The sequence below is a fragment of the Podarcis vaucheri genome, assembly GCF_965113315.1.
Source record: "Podarcis vaucheri genome assembly, chromosome: 1".
Classification (NCBI taxonomy): domain Eukaryota; kingdom Metazoa; phylum Chordata; class Lepidosauria; order Squamata; family Lacertidae; genus Podarcis; species Podarcis vaucheri.
In genome coordinates this window covers 58,240,697-58,262,179 of record NC_138759.1, presented here as the reverse complement: position 1 = coordinate 58,262,179, position 21,483 = coordinate 58,240,697, and the positions used below count along the sequence as shown (strand labels likewise).

The 21,483-nt window shown below is 43.2% G+C and overlaps 1 long non-coding RNA gene across 1 annotated transcript; it reads left to right on the top strand.

The window, feature by feature from the left end:
- Positions 1-17: 17 nt before the first annotated feature.
- LOC309535023 lies at positions 18-12,140 on the top strand. The gene is made up of 5 exons (XR_014220974.1): positions 18-113; positions 802-925; positions 7,153-7,421; positions 10,769-10,871; positions 11,972-12,140. It is a non-coding gene; the product is annotated as an uncharacterized lncRNA (long non-coding RNA).
- The last annotated feature ends 9,343 nt before the right edge of the window (positions 12,141-21,483 follow it).

Below are 21,483 nucleotides of genomic sequence, written 5' to 3'. Positions count from 1 at the left end.
GGGAGCTGTAGTCCCTAGGTAAGCCTGACGGAGGAGGAAGCTTGTTAGGCTGCTATGGGGAAAGTATCTGTTTGGCAACGGAAGTCGTGAGGCCCATTTCCCTGGCGCAGCTGGTTCGTTTTTCCTTAACCTGCGCAAGAGAAGCTGTGTGACCCTGCGTCAATTTTACAGGGCTGATAAATGGCGAGATACTTAGTCGGGTTGCACCAATAGATGCCTGCTTCGCAAGATGCAAATCAAACCAGTTTCAAGTTGAAACCTTGACCGAGGAGAAAACGAAAGACGCGCGCGCGTATTTATGTGGAGACCGCGTATCTCCAGAAAACAAAGGGACTATTAAAGAAGGAAAAAATGTGGAGTTAATTTCTCTCATAGAAACAAAGGAGGATGCTTCTGCGGTGTTATATCACCGATTCATCAAGTTCAGTATTGGCTTGGCATGATTTCGCTTCCAGATTCCAAAGCAAGGAAACCACATCTGGAGATGCTAAGGATTGAATCTTTTGCATGCAAAATATGCACTCTTCTTCAATGTTGCAATCCTTCTCAGGCACTAGAAAATGATAACATGCCCATAGCTACTAACTTTCTTTAGGTGGGCCCTCATTTGAGCTCCAGGCTGCCATTATTTTGTGGGAGGGATTCAGCGGCATCCTGACAGAACGGGCTTGCACAATTGAAGTCAGATTCTGTGCTCTTGTTCAGCAAAGGCACATAAAGAACAAAGTGACTTTTTGTAGTAGAAACGCACTAGAAAGGATGAGGTAGCAACAATAGATAATAGAATCCTAGAGTTGGAAGGCACCCTGAGGATCATCTAGTCCAACCCCCTGCAAGGCAGGAATATGCAGCTGTCCCATACGGGGAATCAAACCTGCAACCTTGGCATTATCAGCATCATGCTTTAACCAACTGAACTATCCAGGTGAGAAATCGTATAACTTCAGCGGAAACAAATTGGGATGAACTCTCAGTAAACAGGTTGTCTGGAGGCAACCCAATAATTTGTTTTCTAATTTGTTGTGGGTTTAAAAAACAAGTAGCATGCCAGTAATATTTTGCCTGTGCCCTCATGGCTGCAATATAGTCAATAAATCAACACTTATACAATACAGTATATGGTATAAATAGGGGGGCATTTAACCCCCACCTCCAGTGTTTTAGTCCATAATTCTGCTGTCACAGCCTACTTTTTCAATCTGCAGCTCTCAAACCCAGCTCATGGGTTTAGGACAGTTTTCCTAGAATGGCTTCACATGAGTGGGAGAGGGGTGCCATTTGAGCTGTGAATTCTGTTTTGATTGCAAAGGGCTTTCTGAACAAGGGAAGGGGCCTTAGCTCAGTGGTAGAACACCTGCTTTGCATGCAGAAGGTCCCAAGTTCAACCCCTGGCATCTCAAGGTAGTGCTGGGAAACTAGAACAGGAGCTGGTTAATGTGGACAATACGGACCTAGATGATAGACCAAGGATGATCTGACATCGTATAAGGCAGTTTCTAGTATTCCTGTTCCAGTAGCTGGATGTCTGAGTCCTTATTGACATGTGACATCAGAAACAGAACCTGCTTGCCCTCCCTTAGCTACATTGGGCATTGTGCTGTCTTCAGACATTCCAAGGGAAGTTAGAACAAAGATTCATAATAAATGTTTCCTGAGCACATTCTCTGTATACCTTAAATTACCGCCTGTCCTCCACCCATATTGAAGATCAGGGAGGAGCCCACGCTTAGGCAGGCACCTCCAGCTGGGACTGGGAAATGCCCTGTGCAGAAACCCTGGAGATCTTCTGCCAGTGTTGACAGTACCAAGCTAAATGAACCAATGGACTGCCAGTATAAAGCAGCACCGTATGTTCATCTTCCTATGTGATCAAGCCCCTGTTGGCTCAGATTAGACTTTTATAGGCTAGTGCTGTTCAAACAGAGCAACAATGGAATCCAGCTGTGCCCCATGTGAACTAGGCATGTGCCTTAAAACAGTCCCCAGAAACCTCTGCCATGTGCCAGATGTATCCTGCAAAAGTACCCTAGAGTGGGATATCTGAAAGCTACTGCTCTAGGTCCTAGAGGCTAGTGAGTAAATCTTCCCATGCAAGAAAAGTTCAGATCCCATTTCTGTGAGCAAGATCTTCTTCTGCCCTATTTAATTCATCTCTCTCCCACCCACAGTGCCTTATATATTACATATTCCAAAGACTTCTTTATTTCTGTGTATCTTTCAAACTGCTGGCAACACAGGTTTCATTTGCATTTTTCTCCTGAAATAAATCAAAGATTGCATCTAACCAAACACACAAAAGTTGTTTGCACTGCATTGGAAATGCAGGACTTTCCTAAGGGATGGGCTCCTGTTTGCAGAAGTCCTGGGTTCAATTTCAACTTTCTCTAGATCAGTTACAAGAGTAGAAGAAATGCCAAAGAAAGTATAATTTCTCTTCTGGTGTTTTTTTTAAATGAGCAGTAGGAAGAGAGATTCCTGAGGGAGCTGTTTGAGAGCATCATTTTACCATCTGCGGCCTCTTGAAATTAATTAAGATTGATCAGCTGTGAGGAGGGACCACTTATATGGATTCCTTTGAAACATTAAAGAGACTTTAAGGAGACTGTGTAGTAGAAAGCATTATCTGCAATGTGAAAGAAAAAGCTCAGACATTTTAATGCAGCTTTTCGCACATAGAATTGCTATGTAGTTGGTTAACAGATTTCTGGATGTGCAGGCTCCTTGATTTCTCAATCAAAAGTGCATGTGCAGAGTGCATCTTTCTATACCTTGGGCATATGTAATATTGATTTGCACAGTCTGAAGTTGTGGGTTTTTTCCTGACTCTGAATTGTTCTGTCTGGAATAACCCTGGTTAAATTCCTTGATTGTCCTGTGTGGTGTCCTTCTAATAGTTGCTCTGTTATCAGAGTTCAAAATTATTTTGTTTGTGGGGGTATATGATAGCAACCCTGACACTTCTCCTGTTAAAAGGATTAAGCAGCTTTGAAGTGAATTTGCACACAGACAAGAGCTAACCATAGTTTTGGCAGCTGTGGGCTTGGTGGATGCCAGGAGAACTGGCTTTATATATAGCAATCTATTTCTTTTAAATAGATTTAGAGTTAACCAAACAGCATAAAAGTGTGTTGTGTAATATTGGGCTGCATTCAATCAACCTAAATCCTACTCAGAGCAGAGCCGTTGAAATTAAAGCACTTAAGTTAGCCATGTCCATTAATTTCAATAGGTTTACTCAAAGGAGGACTAATGTTGAATACCTCTCATTGTGTCTGTAATTATCTGCACATCTAGCAAATGCTTTTCTCAACTCTGCTTAAACAGGTACTTTGGTTAAAAAAGCGAAAATTCTGGCGGCAGTGCTGGACACTTTTATTATGTGGTTGATCTTGTCTCAGCTGCATCATACCCCACGCCACCCTGCTATTTTTCTAGAAAAAGAGGTGCCGGAATTCACCATGAACACATTCCTTGTTCTCTTATAACGGCAATGGTGCCCACCTGATAAGTGCTGGCTCTGAGTCCTGGTGAGTTCCAGTGGAAAAAAGCCACACACACACACAACTCACACACTCATACACACATACTCTCCTGAATAACTTTTAAGGACATTGACTGAGACTGCTTCCACACTCAGATACTTGGCTTGTTCAACAAGGATGTTTTGCTGTCACCATTATCACTTTTAATGTGCTACTACTGTATTGTTATTTTCAGTGTTTCCCCTAAGGCATCGGTGTTGCTTATTAGTACTAAACTAGCCACCACAAATATTTCCAAACTGAAGGGTCATACAAATAGGACTAGTTAACAGCAGGGCTAGAATGCCTGTTGCAGAGAAGAATATTTTTGTATTTAGTATCATAGTATGATGCGCATCATTTGGACTCATTGGTTGTGTCATTCCCAGGGATGCTTGCTTATTGATTGCAAAAGCTGGCTGACGTCTTTTTCAAGGTCTTGGGCTCCCTCCGGTTCCCCACTCTCACTCCATTCATCTCTTTGAACTGTATTCTCTTTGCAGTGATTACTGCAGCTCATTGCCCGATGTCCATTCATAGGAAACACATTACCTTTTATCTTGATCGGATCACTCAGTCCTTGGGCTATTATCTAATTGCATGCTCTCACTCTGAAGGCTCTCACCCATCTTTCGGATATTATCTCCCTTCCTTTGTGGGTGGGATTTAGAGGCAGCTCGACCCTCCTATAAGGGACAGCAAGGCAGCAGCTTCCTGAGATGGCAGATTTTGGATATCATGAAAGATAGCTGATGGTTTTGCCCTGTGGGGCACAACCTGCAGGGAAGTCCCCACCAAAGTGAAGAGCATTTGTGGTTTTGCATAGTCTCCATGCATTCCAATGTTGCTTGCATAGGAGAACTTCCTAATGGACTGTATAAACCAACCTCTCATGCACCATCCTTTAAAAATAATTATTACTGGAAATTTGTAGCTAAAGATTTGGGTAGATAGTTAAAATGGATTTTAGGCTGCATAAACCCCGAAAATGGGCATTATGGGAAAGTGGCAGCGGTAGGACTGGGCATGGGAGACATATGCTGGGTCTTAACTTTGTTCATCTCAGTCACGCAATCCGGCAACCCAGCTGAACTTACACTGGCGAAAAGGGTGGTGTAAGTCAACATCTATTTGAAAGGTTCATGGGACTGCATTTTGGTTGCTTTGGGGCTATTGAATGAGGACTACTATTTGCGGCACAGCAACACAGGAAGAGCAACTATCCTGCCTCCACACAGCTGTCTAGGGTGTCAATGGGTTGGTGTTTTTGTTGGCCCCTACAAAGGGCAGCTTTTAATTGGTGACCATCTTACAGCAGTACAGTCACTTTTATGTTCAATCTTAGCTTTGCTTATCTCAATGAGGCACACACTGGTGAGTCAGGATTGCCAAAGACAGGACAACACATTTCTGGATCATGATTGGTTTGGGGAGGAATGTTTGTATTCTCACAAGTGGTTCCAATGCTACTTTCACAGATCCCCAGCTAGATGATGAAAATTGAGAGTAGATGTAATATCTGGCATATAATAATATCAGAACCAAGGTGGTTCTTTGGTCATCCCATATTAGGCCAACCATTTTAAAAAATTGCTTTCCTTAGAGGAGGCTGAAAAAAGAGTGGCCTTTGCTGTTTCAAATGGTGACAATGGAACCTGTGGTTCTAGGAGCACTCAATTCCCTTACACTGTTACTGTGAGCAGATGTAACATTCCATAAGAGCTACCAGATGCCAAAATTTGGCAGGACTTCAAGACCTTTATTTTTGTGCAATAGGGATCTGATCCACTTAACGTCATCATGAAGAAGAGATACTCTAAAAGTTAATGGCTCTCATCTAGTACAAGGACTGGCTTTCCTCAACTGTGTTAAATTCTCTGCAATAGTGCCTTTCAGTTTAGGACCAGCCATGTTCTTGTGGCTTTCCAAAACACAAGATGTCCAGAGATGGAAAGGCAATTTACATTTGTTTTCAGCAATCCAGTATCCAGTGAACCTGCCCATGGCACGATATCAGTCCCAAATCTAAGTATGGGTCCTTGGGGGACAATTTCACAAAGCAAAGATGAAAAGGCAGCATTATCATTTTACAAAGCATTATCGTTCTCAGTGGGTTTATTTCCAATTAAACATGTCCATGGGTTGGGTAGCAATTGCAGTGAACTTGCAGTGGGCAAATCCCCATATCTGAGCATGGTCCACTCACCCATCTTCACTTTATTGGCCTGTTTTTGTGCATGATAAATTTAGTGAAAGAAGCTAATGGTTGATTATGAGTTTATTACCTTATGTGAGGAAGTTTCAACTGAACTGATCATTCTAACAGGCTCCATATAACTAGGCATCATTGAAAGGAAAGATAAACCCATCTGACCTTTGTAGGTGAGGATGATACTGAAATTTTATTTGTACTGTCCATGAAATGTAAGGTTTCTCTGTCCTTCAACTGATTAACATTTGGAAAATTTAAAAGAGAGATGGCAATGATGGTCATTTCCAGTGGCTTCCAGATGAAAAGCCTTGATGAAAGTTTTTGTAGCTCATTTTCACTTTAAATATGATAATAGTTTGTGTCAGACAAGTGAAAGAAAAGAGAAAAGTGCTCTCAATATGGACATGCACCTCTTGGTTTCAGACAAAGACAAATATCATGTAGAAGCAGCTGGAAGGAATTTCCTTTGCTTGACTGCTACCCAGAAACTCCAGCGGGTGCAGAATGCCGCGGCGAGACTCCTTATGGGGTCTTCGCTGCGAGAGCACATTCATCCGGTATTATACCAACTGCACTGGCTCCCGGTGGAGTACAGGATCAGGTTTAAGGTGCTGGTTTTAACCTTTAAAGCCCTATACGGCCTAGGACCCTCGTACCTACGGGACCGCCTCTCCTGGTATGCCCCACAGAGAAACCTACGGTCTGCAAATAATAACATCCTCAAGGTCCCAGGCCTCAGAGAGGTTAGGCTGGCCTCAACTAGAGCCAGGGCCTTCTCGGCTGCGGCTCCAAACTGGTGGAATGCTCTGTCACAAGAGACTAGGGCCCTGCGGGACCTGACATCTTTCCGCAGGGCCTGCAAGACAGAGTTGTTCCGCCAGGCCTTTGGTCAGGGCGCAGCCTGACTCCCTCCTCTGGCAACCTGCACAGAATTTTGCTTAATTGGTTGCCATCAATTTGATTTAATTAATTTTTATAATGAAATATTTTTAGATTTTGTGATCATTTGACTGATTATTTGATTGTTGTTAGCCGCCCTGAGCCCGGCTTCGGCTGGGGAGGGCGGGATATAAATAAAATTTATTATTATTATTATTATTATCTAAGCTACCAGATCACCTAAAGGAAAGTCAAGACAACTCTTGATATTATTTTGTCCCCTAAAGGACTTGAGACAACCATCCAACCTCTCTGATACCAACATGCAACACAAACTATTCCTGTAAGGATTTAAGCTGATATTGGTGCTGGTTTATAAAGTGTCTAATTATGGTTGTAAAACATCACTACTGATAACATAATTCAAAGCCAGAGCTTCTCCTAGGAATGCCCCACTCATTTGAGGAAACTGAAAACAGGAACCTTCCAAAGGTTATTTTACATGTTTAATAGCACTTTCTCCTCTTTTTATGCTCTCAGAAACCCTGTGAAGCAGACTAGGCTGAGACACAGAGCATTCAAACAAAGCCTCCCACACGTTCAACGAAAGTGTGATGCGGAAAGCCCCTGCCAACCACACATTGACACTGATGCTCCCGTTGATTGTGCTCTTCCTTGCACCCTGTTGCAGCCTGCATGCATTCAGTGGTCTGGGGAAAAGGGTCATCTTATCACCACCGAGGGAAAGATCCCAGGAGAGAGAGAGAGAGAGAGATGGCAGAAAATGGCTTCAGAATCCTGATGACTTGGTTTGTTTCGATATCCTTTTATTGTGATTTTATTCATGTATTCAATTTTATTTGTACGCCACCTTAAAGGTGGAATATACATAAATAAACATGTGCCTGGCCAATCAGGGGTCCCAGTTGGGTGGAAGAATCTGACAGCCTCCTTATCTCTAGTGCCCAAGTTGTGAGCAGTGATGGCATTCCTACTACATGCTTATGTGTTCATTGCATGTGTGCACTCCTTTTGGGGGGGCTGGGGGTAAAAGTAAGGTGCTGATACATAAAAGCGTGGTGGGTGCCAACACAAACCAGGTCTCCCCAGTTCACATCCGATTTCTCTACCGCTACCTAACACTGGCTCCCTATTGTTGCATTAATGAAATTAACTGTTTTACTTGCTTTTTGATACATATCTTCTGTACTCTTGTTTAATCCAACTGGCCAAATCCTTTAGAAACTTTAATTAATACCCAGAACCCTTGTAATATCATGATTCTTTATAGAAGGGTAAGACACCGTCAGGTCGATTAAGCACCCAATTGAGCCTGAGTTGGGGAAAATTGGTGTAGCGGTCTCTGATCAATGGAAACACTTCAGTTTAATAAAAGGTGAATGAAAGCAGGTTTCTGTTTGCCTTGGAACATTTGTTGTTGTTGTTATTGCAGCCCTTTGCAATTGGCAAATTAGGGAACTGAGCCAAGCTCTGAGAAGGAGGAAGGCAAAAACTGACTTGAAACTGAGGCAATTTTTAAACTTCCTCCCGTGGAAAACAGAAACAACAAAAGTGAACAACGGGAAGGAAAAGAATGTGATGGATGCTTGCTTTGAAAAAAGGTTTAAGAGTGCAGTTTGAAGGTTAAGGGTGGTGGGGCACAGCTGAAGGTGTTTTAACCGCTCATCTAATGCCCTGCTAGGCTGTCTGGCTGCTGCAACAGAAGTGACGTTGGAGGTGCATTCTTCTGACCCTCAGTACATTTTGCAGTTGCTTTTTTTCTTTTTTAATTACTCCTGGTGGAAAGAAGAAGGGGAGATGTAAACCAGTCCCTGAGCCAAGTTCCTGAACTGTTCCCAACATGCCCCCCCCCCTTTACTTAACTAATGTCAGTGTCATGGCCATGGTATGTGTGACAGTAGCTCACTTTCCTCAAAATCACTTACGATCCTAGCAATGCAGAAAGACCACTCCAAAACTTCAGGTGTCAGTACTACAAATCTCTTCAGAACAGATTTCAGAGGAAGACAGCGCTAGGGAAAGGAATAAAACCTCAGAAAGTGACATGGCTATAGATTAACCTGAGCCCATCCAGTTTAGCATTCAATGAAGTGAGCTCTAGTTCAAAAAATGGCCATAACAGAATTTGCACATCTTTAAGGTGCCACAAGAGCTTGTCATTTATGGTATATTTCTTATACTGTGACTCACCGTCATTCCAAACACATGGTTGGAATTAGGAAACAGTGCAGGGGATAAGGAGAATTGGAGATACTTGGGTTCAAATCCGTATCCTTTATTTTAATTATTTATTGATTTAATGTATTTCCATCCCGCCCTTCCATTTAAGCAAGAGAAACACCGCCACCATCACTTAGGGTGACTTGAAACCAATTTTGAAAGCAATTGCAAACATCTCAACAAGAATTTAAATACTGAAAGATGGCACAGCAGATGAGCACAACCTGGGCTAGTTCTATAAAAGAATATCAGAAATACTTTCAGTTTGGCCTGCCAAAAGAGGAAGGTCCTCATTGGGCGACAGAAACCCATCAGAGAGGAAGCAAGACAACCACCACAGGCTGGCTATTTAGGGGTGGGAATCAACCACATACCAGCAAACTCAGGTTGCACAATTACAGTTGAGTGTTTTTTGTGCAATATAGCCATTTCCCTGCAAAGCCAGACACTTTGTGATTGGGAAAGTGATGGGGAAACACACTGGAAAGTGTGGGAGGACAATGGTAAGACACAGCATTGTCCAACATCCCCATAAATTGGAACACACGCTCAATAAATAGCCTAACCTTCCTGTAACTTGTGTGCAAAGAAATCAGGAGCAATGCTCAATAAACAGGTTGTCTTGAAGCAACCACTGAGTAAGATGGTCCAACCCCCTAGGTGTTGCCACAGAGAAGGCTCACTGCTGTATCCCTGCCAAAATGACCTTGGATACCAGCAGGATTGTGAGTAGAGTCTCTTTAGTACAGGTGTAGGGAACCTTTGGCCCTCCAGATGCTAATGAATGACAACACCCATCACCCTGACGATGCTTGCTAGGGCTGATGGGAATTGTAGTTTAGCAACATTTGGAGGGCCAAAGGTTCCCCAATCCCGTTTTTGTGGATCTTAAAGAGCAGGCAGGCAACCAAAGACAGGCATTTAGGTGTCCTGATCCTAATCTGTGTTTCAGAGCTTCATATAGCCATGAAGTTTGCTTGGCGCTCTTGGGTCCTTTATAACCTCTCTGTTTACCCTTTCTCGCTGTGAATATAAAATGGAATTGAGCTGAGAAATGTGTGTGTTGCTCTGAGCCCCTTGAGAAAGGGCAGGCGGAAATGTAAAATATTTTTTCGGAGGTAATATAATTTCAAAAATTATTCCACCACATTACTCACTGTGTGCCTGTATAAACTTTTTAAAAAACAGTAAAAACAACAAGAACAAGGTTTTGCATCCAGGCAATTTAAACATAATCAGAGGGTCTGTTTTCTCTAACCAATATATATTATGTAAATTAAGAGGGTGGGGGAAAGGTATAATTACATTTATTTAATAATCATTCTTCTACCATAATTTGCATGTTTTAGGCTTCTGGCTACATGCACAAATCAGAAACAAATATAATAATCAGTACATGGAAACAGAAACAAAGCTGTACTAGAGTCGGGAATTAGGCTATGTGAATGAAACACAGCATTTAAAATTCCATTCTCATTACGTTTGTCTTTTGAAAGCATTCCTCTCCTTGCGACTTACCAAACCTCTTGATTTGTTAACTTCATCGCTTCCAGTCTTTGCCACGAGGTGTCACTGGTTTGCCCACCCATGGGACTTACCCACTGCTGTCATCTTGTTCCTTTCCTGTTAAAGAGAATTGAATGCCATTGCTCATTCTGATCAAAGTTGCAAACAAACAGTTAGATGTGGAAATGAATGCGACTTGTGAAAATGTTGATATGGAGCTGGAGGGAACGGTATCCCGTAAACATCAGCTGCTTAATTCTTTTTCAGTTTTGAAAATAATGAATTTAGCCTGTGCTTGAGGCTCTGCCACACCATTAGGCAGCTGCTCCAGATGGCAGTTATTGTGAACCATTAAAGAGCAGCACACTGTTAGTTATTTAATTGACTATGATATTTTTACTTCTGGTAGGTGCCATTTGGATTTTCTACCTCAAGCACCAAGCATCTCAGAATTGGCTTACGGCTCCGGACAGTGAATAGGCACAAGAGGCATAAAGGAGTATTCTCCAAAGGTGAGAGCTCGCAGCCTGCACTGCATATATCAGGAGCCATCAACATGCTGCCCGCAAGCACACATGTGCCCACAGAACCACCTCCCGCCCTGAAATTAAGCTTGAAAGAAGCATTCTGTTACTGGGATCCAGTGTGGTGTAGTGGTTAAGAGCGGTAGTCTCGTAATCTGGGGAACCGGGTTCGCGTCTCCGCTCCTCCACATGCAGCTGCTGGGTGACCTTGGGCCAGTCACACTTCTGTGAAGTCTCTCAGCCCCACTCACCTCACAGAGTGTTTGTTGTGGGGGAGGAAGGGAAAGGAGAATGTTAGCCGCTTTGAGACTCCTTAAAGGGAGTGAAAGGCGGGATATCAAATCCAAACTCTTCTTCTTCTTCTACTGCCAAGAGAACAGGCCGTGGTGTGAGTTGCAGGGCATGCCAAGTTTTCAAATGCCCCCCGAAAGTTAGCAGCCCCTGGCATGGGTCAATGCCATGGATTGGCTGGATGTAGAGGCACCAGCTGGGGAACCCCTAAGGGAACCCCCAGGGGAAGAAGGTCAGAGCCATCGTTCAGCCCGGACACTGAGATCCAGCGCCGAGGGCCTTCTGGCGGTTCCCTCATTGCGAGAAGTGAGGCTACAGGGAACCAGACAGAGGGTCTTCTCGGTAGTAGCGCCCGCCCTGTGGAACGCCCTCCCTTCAGATGTCAAAGAGATAAATAATTACCTGACATTCAGAAGACATCTTAAGGCAGCCCTGTTCTGGGAAGTTTTTAATATGTAACGCTGTACTGTTTTTAACACTGATTGGGAGCCGCCCAGAGTGGCTGGGGAAACTCAGCCAGATGGGCGGGGTATAAATAATAAATTATTATTATTATTATTATTATTATTATTATTATGGTGGGACAACAATGAATGGGCAGAGGAAGAGAAGAGAGCAGACTGGAAGGGAGATGTGTCAGAAGCAAAAGAGGGGTAACAGGGTTTAGTGAGCAGGAAGAGGCTGGGGCAGAGAGCAGGCCAGGTTCAGATGCAGAAAAGGAGGCTGGAGAGGAGAGGGCCAAAGATACAGACTCCTCCTCCTGCTGAGACCAGCTCCCCTCTCCCTTGGTCTCCTAGAACACACAGAAAAATGAAAAGGGCAGAGGAGAGATTGGTTGAATGCAGGCACAATCTACATCTACTTGGAAAAAACCCTGGAGGAGAAGGGACCTAGGAAGTCCTTGCAGCTGCCTCAATGGGGCAAGAACTACTGGGAAGAGTTCTGGGATTACTAGGTTTGCGTTGTTTTGATTTTTGTGAATAAAGAGTTAACTTCACAGAGACCAGTGGGGTTTTTTTATTGCAGACCTTCACCTGACTCCAGCTCCTGACATTTAAACTGTGCTGATCTGCTATAAGGCTTGGTCTAAAAATTAAGAAGCAAACAGATGAAATCAATGTTCCAAAGCTCTTCTGGCCTCCGACCATACAGAACGTACAAAATATAACACCAGATGAAACAATTCCCTCTCTTTTAAAAGGCCATATATTTGGGTAAAAATTCCATCTGAACCACAGTCTATTACGTGGTAAATGAAGCTTGCTTAGCAAAAATTAATACAGGCATTTTCTCCAGAAAGCAAAACAGTTACCGCTATGTACCAATTCATTATTCTAATTCCCATCCCTGGATCAGGAATGTTATCATAATTAACAGCAGCAGCTGTCTGGGGCCTGAAACTCACAGAGAGGCATAGAACGGAAGATATGTGCTAGAGACATCAGGAGGAGATGTTTGTGTGGCAGAGCCATCTGTCAATCTGTCACTCCTCTGCTCTTTGGGGAATGAGTCAGAGCTGTCTTCAAGCAAGTGTCTGAATGGCAAATGCTTGACCATTACCCCTCTGGCAGATTTTGTAGCTGTGCCACTCTTGACTGAGACCAGCAAATGCCACTATGCTGTACCAACTCAGAAACAGCAGAGTATTATCACAGCTGCCTCTATGTACTCCCTCTCATTGCTTGTCCAGTTGGGGAAGCATCATGGGATCCAGTACAGTTGCCAAATCTTGGCCCGTTCCATATATTCCCTGAAATAGCACCATAAATCCTGCTGCAGTGATTCTTTAATGTGCTGTGAAGCACTGGGCCTGCCGGTTCTGAATTCTGCATCACCTTCTGGCAGACGAGGTAAAGGGAACTTGCAAATTGTGGTGGAAGGAAGATGGGGAAAAGAAGTGGGAGGGGGGTTATTGGTTTGTTCTGTTCTTGTTTTTATTATGTATTTTGCATTGTTATCTTGTGTTTTTGTGCTGCAAACTGCCCTGAGATCTCCCAGTGAAGGGCAGTATCCAAATTTAATGATAAATAAATAAAGTTGAGAAGACACAGAGGGGTGATCAGAACAAGAATTCCCTCCCCATCATTTTTGTGTAAGGTTCCACTTGGATCTGGGGGAGGCTAAGATGCCTAACCACCCCCTTATTTATGAAGTCATTTATTTAGATTTTTAGCTGGCCAGATCTCAAGGGGCCTGAGCAGATCTACGAGTACCATATATTAAAACATGTAAAACCTAGCCAGTTAAGATCAGTGGAACGAACAGATAACCATTGTTATCTGAGATAGTCAAGAACACATTATTTTCAATGACTTGCCAAAGTGCATAAAGCAAGTCGGTGTCAGAAGAACTAACCGCCCTGGTTAAGCAGTGCGGAGGTGCAGTTCTTTTGTACAGAGACCTCAACTCTCACCTTACCATCCTTTTTTCTGCTTGGAAATCCACATGTAAGACTAGAACTTTGGGAATGTTCCTCAGTTTGAGCTGCGCCAAGGACTCTCCCTGGGATGTTGCGCTCTTGTTTTTCTCTGGCTGGTACACTGAGCAAAGAAGCTGATTTCATCCCTCGTTGTCACAATGAGGGTATTATACTCTGAACTTTAATTCAAAACACCATTCAACAAAGAGAATCTTGTCACGCAGTGCCAGGGCCTGGACTGAGGGAGATCTTAAGGCACAATCAGGTGCATAAATGGTTTCCTTGCTGTCTGGTTAAGTACCGCTTCCCACTTAGGGTCCCATTGCTTTGATAAGAGAACGTATTTCTGGCATGCCATCTACATTATAGTGAAGGTTTCCTGTTTATTTTACATATCCTCTGGGCCATTGCAAGAAGTATTTCCCTCCGACAAGCTGAAGGGCAATATAGATGCATCGTTTTCATGTGTTAAGTCAGGGCTGGGGAATATCTGACTGTGTGCACATTACTGGTTTACAATGCAGGCTGGCCATTCTTTTTCTCAATTCAGCTGGCTTTTGGCAAAATGCAGTATTTCATAAGAAGCAACAGGATCAATACAAAATAGGTATAGATTGTGACTAATGTCGTGTGTACACTGCTTCCCAAGCCAGCGATGGTAGTGCACTGGATGCATAGTAAATGGGACGGTGCTCATAGGCTACATTCACACCATACATTAAAAGCACTATGATACCACTTCAGGTGGTCATGGCTTCTCCCCAAAGAATTCTGGGATATGTAGTTTGTCAAGGGTGCTGAGAGTTGTTAGGAAACCCCTCTTAATCTCACTGAGCTATGATTCCCAGAGTTCCCTGTGAAAAGGGATTGATTGTTAAACAGCTGTGGGAAGGGAATTGGCATTTCCTAGCAACTCTCTGCACCCTTAACAAACAATGGCTCCCATCATTATTGGGGGGGGGGGTTCATGACTGTTTAAAGTGGAAGATGGCATGGTATGAAGGTGGCCACAGTCTTTTATCAGCCTGATGGCCACATTCCTTATGGATATCCTTTCAGGGGCTAGACAGGGCCAGAGGCAATGGATGAGGCTCTTGCTTTTGTGCAGTAGGCTACATTCCAGCCCCACCAAAGCCAGAGGTTCCTACATGCCCCCCTATATCTCTCCATCCAAGCAAGCAAACAAGAGAAATTAGCAGAGTTGAAGGACACATTCAAGCCAGGCAAAATCACTTGAGGGCACAGAGCAGGGGCAGAAAGGGGTGTGGCCTAGAGAGAGCCCTGAGGGCCAGACAAAGAAGCTTGGAGGGCCACAGGCAGGCCTGAAGTTCCCTCTGTGTTGTTAAGTGAACCTGCAGCTTTGTGAGCAAGCCATTTAAGCACTATCCTTTTTGGTCTACCGATTGGATGGTGTTTGTCGAGAAAAGCAGGAGGTTAACGGTGCACGCAGAGGAAGCGCTGTGTTGGAAAAACATGCCACCTTTTCATGGAGTAATATTTGCACACAAAGACACTCACCTTTTTTTGCTGATGTGGGCATTTCAGGGAGCACAGCTCTTAACAAACCTGCATCCTATGTTGCTTAGTTTAGCTCAGGAAAGCACGACCCACAGTCATTTCCCCTCTCTTTCTTCCCACTAGGAAATGTGAAAACAGTTATGGTGTTTCTCAACTTCCTACAAATGAAGGTGACCATATATAGCCGGTCCTTTTCCTTCCTCTCAGAACCCTCTGATTATATATTATTTCTACTACATGATGCCAATGTTGCTGTGAAGGAAAGAATGTAACACATGGGGCCAGGGGGTGTCCTCCCACCCACATGACACGCATGAAGCTAAACATGAAATTAGCTGCCCACACCACATAATACAGTAGTGCCAGATTTCACAAATGCCTGTAAACTCATCTATAAACTTACAGGAAATGGCTATAAAAATGTGTCACACAATCTTTAGCCACATCCCTCCCTGGCCCTCCTTTGACCTGCCTGGAATATGTCTATGGACTGTAGTATTGCCATTTGCCTGGGTGGAGAGATATAAGTGTTGAAACCTCCAATGTTTCTGTGGCTGGAGACTGTGGCTTGCTGTGCACAGGGAAGAATCCCCAACCACCATTGGCATGTAACCACTGAAATGCCAATGGGTTGCCCATGTTGGAAAGCACTGGAAAGTGTTTCCTCACACTGGAGATACGGCACTCTCAAATTAACCTTGGGAACTGTAGTTCTGCCAAGATTCCAACACCTTTGTAAAGTCCCAGAAATTTACTCTTAATTCAATTTTATTTTTGTTTTGTGCACCACTCGGTTTTTATATCAAGTTTATCTTATTATTAGGAAATTTTATTGAATGTTGTTGCATTTCTATTGTTTTTATGTAAACCACTTAGATACCTCTATTATCTGAAGCAGATAAATAAATAAGTAACTGACCTAATCGATCTAGAATAATGGACCAAGTGGATAATGGTATTTCAAGCAAGGTGTTTCTAAATCAATGAATGCTTTAATAATAATGGGCATTTTCTACCTTTGTTTGCCTAGTAAAATCAATGCAAAATGTCACATAATTCCTCATTTGCAGTCATGTCGCTTCTCCCATCACGGTACTACATTGTTAAAAGAAGTCTCAGTCCGTCAAATTCCTTTCCGCACACAAATTGTCAAAGGCACGGGAGCTCTGGTGATCCACATTAATTCTGGCAACTCTGTTCTCCACAAAAGGCTCTAGTCTGCTCCATTTTCCTCACGCATGAGACAAGTGAAGTAGGAAGCAAAAAGGGGAAAAAAGAGCCACATACAGGGAAGGGATTTAGCTCAGTGGGCAGAGGACGTGTTTTGCATCCTGAAGATACCAGCTTCAGTCCTCAGCATCTTGCAGGGAAGACTATCTGTTTGAGACCCTAGAGAGTTGTTGCCAGTTTAGACAGAAGGGGGCTAGTTGAATCAATGGTCTGATTCACTTTAAGGCAGCTTTGCATGCTCATTCTGCTCTGCACCCCAAACGTTCATTTCTGAGTTCCCCTTCATTTTTCAGACTGTGCAGACGAATCCCAGAGAAACATTTCCCATTGTAATTCTGCTTAGAATCTGCAGCGTCTCTATGCAGCGTCTCTATGCAGGAAAGCAGGGCTAGTATGATTAACTGGAACTGAATCTATGCCCTTAGACGGAGAACAGGATACAGGATGACTATAGTACGGCCTGCACTTCCTGGATGGAAGTCTGGTCAAAGGGGGTGGCATGCTTTCTTCCAGGGCTATTGTTTATTCTCAGCTCTAAGCCCTAGCCTTTCTTATTTACCTATCCGGACCGACCATCTGCTTGCATATTAGATTTTGTTTGTTCCATAAACAATGGCATCTCATTGTGATGATAATATATGCACTCTAGCTATGCACTTCCTTATCTTCCTAAGTTTATCTGGCACATTGGCTTTCTGTGCCATTGCTAGCAGAATGTGAAATATTGCGACTTTTGATTTCTTTGTGCAACAATAAATAAAGAACATTCACCCACAAGGAAAGCATTCGGATTACGCATGGACCCAACATGTCCCAGTGTTGAATTTGGACCTAAGATATTCAGGCACACAGCTCAACCATAAACCTGCTCATGGAACTTGTGGCCCCCTGTGCCAGGGCCTGCCCCATTCAAGATGGTCTGCAAATCTCAGTTGCCCCAGGGGCTGGAGGACATTGCAGGCATTCTAGGAAAGTCAAGGTGGTGGGCCTCGTCAGCCAGCACTTCACTTTTTCCCACCCTAGTAAATGTTAAAACGGTCCAGGAGAGTTTGCTGTGGGAACAGTTGTCAGCCCCTGGGAGGCTCCTAGGCTCCTGGCCATGCCAGGTGCTGGTGCTGGGTCTGCATTAGGGATGTGAGAGATTCAGTTTGGTTTGCCTTAAAAGGGGAACTTACCTCATTCACACTTTCTGAAATAATACATGAACTGAAACATCGCCACCCTTTGAATTTTGCACATCTCCAAATTTTGCAGTGTAGTTCTTCAGCAAAGCAATCTCTACAAAAATCCCTTTTTTAAAAGTTTTACAAAATATACAGCACATATAAAGACCCAGATATCAGTAGTGCAGAAGGATCTACAGCATGGGTAGGCAAACTAAGGCCTGGGGGCCGTATACAGCCCAATCGCCTTCTAAATCTGGCCTGTGGACGGTCCAGGAATCAGCGTGTTTTTACATGAGTAGAATGTGTCCTTTTATTTAAAATGCATCTCTGGGTTATTTGTGGGGCATAGGAATTTGATCATTATTTTTCCCCACCCAAAATATTGTCCGGCCCCCAACAAGGTCTGAGGGACAGTGTACTGAAAAAGTTTGCTGACCCCTGATCTATAGAGTCAGCTTCTGATACTGCAGAGTAATTATATAAAACTATAATAACTTTAAGTCATGTAGAGGTGGGTCTGTGCCCTTAGTGGGGGCCAACTTCACTAACCCCTAGGGATGCCTTTGAATCTATGGTACTCATCCTGCATTGGATTTTGATAGTCTATAATATTCTGTTATAAAGCAAACGAACCCAGAATTTCACACAGAGCTGGCATTGTAAGAGGCACTCCCTTAAACAGGGCAATCTCAAAATAAAGTTCATCTGGTGAAAGCAAGACCATTATGCAAGGCCAAGCAACTTAGGTAGGCTTGGGACTGGCAGGCCAAGTCTCTTTATGGAGTGAATAAAACCTTGGAGTTCAAAGGAACTATTCACTTGTTATGTGCATAATTGCTGTAGGTGAGTGTTCTTTGTGTTGTAAAGGGTAGGATAGTCCTGTCATGAATAGTGAAAGGGCATCATTTTCTCATGGGAACTCAGAGTTGTGAAGTAACAGTGACTTAGTCCAGGAAGCTAAGCTCAGAGTGAAGCACTTCTGGGGAGCACCTTGTAAAAAAAGAACAAAACCAGAGAGCAGCCACCAAAATTATGTTATGCAAGAGTGGCAGAAAATTCAAAATTGAGGCTCCAATCTGCTAAATTTTATATGAAGCTTGCAAAAGCAAGTGTTATAGGCTGTTAAGGGAATGGGAACAATCAAGCTACTGAAGTAGATAAATTTTGAAAGAGACACAGTCTCCAAACTTGCCTACCTTTCCTAGTGTATACATGCAGAATATCAGTTAAGTTAGGTACCAAGTCTTTGCTCAGTTGCAATGCTTCAGTCTATGTTGTCTTCACAAGGGAGAGGAAATCAGAACAACTTGGCCACACTTTTGTGACCCCACCAGCCATATTCTCTAGCAGCCCTGCCAAGTCCAGTAACCACCAACTATCATGTTGCAGAGTGTTGGGAGATCAGAGATTGTTGGATCTGGGCCTTGCACTGATTGTGCTTTGAGCCTGTAAGATTGAGACTCCTGCAAATAGAGATTCAACAGATTCTTATAAAAGTGTTTTTGAAGACATTGGCGCTTTGTTCCCTTTGACCCTGCATAGGCTGCCCTGAACTTTTCACCACTTGAGGAAGAAAGAGAAAAACAAACAATATTATCGTAAGGAAGGTGTGGGTGTTTTGACAATTAACAGGAAAGGCAGCAGTTCAGATGTTCCTAGAATTCAGCATGGATGGCTGAAACCTATACCAGCACTTGGACTCTTGGAAAGGAGGACAAAGAAACAAAAAAAAAAACGGGGAAGCCAACATGTGAAAGAGCAGCTACAGTGTCAACATCAGGAAGAATGAGCCATCTTTCAGCAAAGGTAAAGCAAGTGGGGAAAGAAGACATCCTATAGGGGTTACCTCCTTTAAATACTCTGGTTAACAATGTCCTGAAAAGCTACTGCAATGCTCTTAGGCTGCGTACACACCAATGGATCATGGGAACTGTCGTTTTTAAGAGCGCTTAGAATTGTGGCATCACAGCTCAAGCTTCTATGCACAAGAAAAGCAAATGCCATTGTCTTCCATTTAACCTTTCATAAAAGGAATAAAAAAGAGGCAGAGGAGTTGTAGGTTTTCAATGTAACCATTTTAATGGTTTCCAAATAATTCTGTATTATCAACGAGTTGAGACACTTTACACTCAAATATACCACAGCATCTGATGACTGTCAAACTATCCTGTTCAGACCTGTGTACAAATGAGAAGAATAAATGATACAAGGTAAATCATAAAGAGGAGTAAGGGAAGCTGCGTCAGGAACAGGAGTCTGTGATTCAAATTCTCCTGGTTGATATTTATGTATTAATCAGAAGCGTTTCATTTCTGGTGATTCACTGGTGACACTCATCCACAAAGAAAAGTACTATTGTGTCCAAGATACACTTTATTTCTTATAAAATGAGTCAAGGCTTGCTGGCCAGCTGCTTAGACTTGCTGAATGCCAAGATGTGTACCAGTGGATAAAGAGCAGTTAAGGCTGTATGTGTTTCTCTTTGTGACTGTATGATCTTTACATAGTAAAGAATTAAACCCACCCCTGAAGTTGCTTTCAAGCATTTCCCCCAGTAAATGTTTATGCGAAGTGTGAATGCTGGGATACAGGGCTGTGTTGGCAGGGCAGGCAAAGCCCTAGGGGGATGGCAGTGGCACAACGGAGGGGGTGGGGTGGAGAAGCAGTAAGCTCTGCTGCCTAAAGCAAATGGCTTCAAACTTGCCCAATAGACAGGCCATCCCTGGGTGTCCCATTCATCTCATCCTCTGGAAAATTCTAGAACTACAGTCATACCTTGGGTTACAGACGCTTCAGGTCATGCGTTTTTGGGTTGCACACCGTGCCGAACCTGGAAGTACCGGAACTGGTTACTTCCGGGTTTCAGCACTCGCACATGCGCCGAAACACGAAATCGTGCTTTCCGCATGCACAGAAGTGCCGAATCGCAACCCACACGTGCACAGACGTGGCGCTGCAGGTTGCGAACGCTGTGGGTTGCGAACGTGCCTCCTGCACAGATCATGTTCGCAGCCCGAGTGTCCACTGTATTCTAAAAGTATTTCAAATGTTCAGCTTAAAATTTCTTTTGATGATGACTTCATGAGGGCATGTGGTTACATCAGCAGTTTTTGGCAAGCTACGTTGGGTGATGACCCACTTCTCAGTTACTGTATCTTTTGCTCTATAAGACTCACTTTTTCCTTCCTAAACTGTAAGGGGAAATGTATGTGCGTCTTCTGGAGCGAATGCAGGCTGCGCAGCTATCCCAGAAACCAGAACAGCAAGAGGGATCGCTGCTTTTGCTGTGCAGCGATCCCTCTTGTTTTTCTGGCTTCTAACATTCAGAATATTTTTTTTCTTGTTTCCCTCCTCCTAAAACTAGGTGCGTCTTATGGTCTGGTGCATCTTATAGAGCGAAAAATATGGTAGTTCATATGTGGCAGCTGCTCTTGAACTAGTTCTGAGGAAGAGAGCAAGATTCCAGAGTCCAGACAGTTGTACCTAGTTCTTGAGCTCTTAGAAAGTTTTCAATAACTTGGGTGACTAGGGTGCAATCTACACACATATAAATCCCTTCTGAAAATGTTTTTTAAAAAAAGAAAAAAAGAAAAGGCGTTTTTAAAAATACATTGAATTTTCCATAAGTCTCACCATCTCTATCTAGTGTCACATTGTATATTGCACTTAAAACATTTTATTTGCATCTGTATAGCTGAGTCCTAGTACTCTGGTAAGAGAATTTTGGTTAGATGCCTACTGCAGTTTGTAACAAAGACCTGCAGGATTACATTATGCAAAAGAATATCCTCTCTTAATACTCAGAAATCCATATCCTTTTTTTATGTGTCTGTCTCAGTTGCTGATATTTCCATAGTGAAATAATCATAGCTACCAGCATATTTTGCTAACTAAGGGCAACAAGAGATGTGATTGAGTGAGAGGGTGCAAACTGATAATCTGAGCAATCTTCATTTATAAACCCACAGCTCAGTCT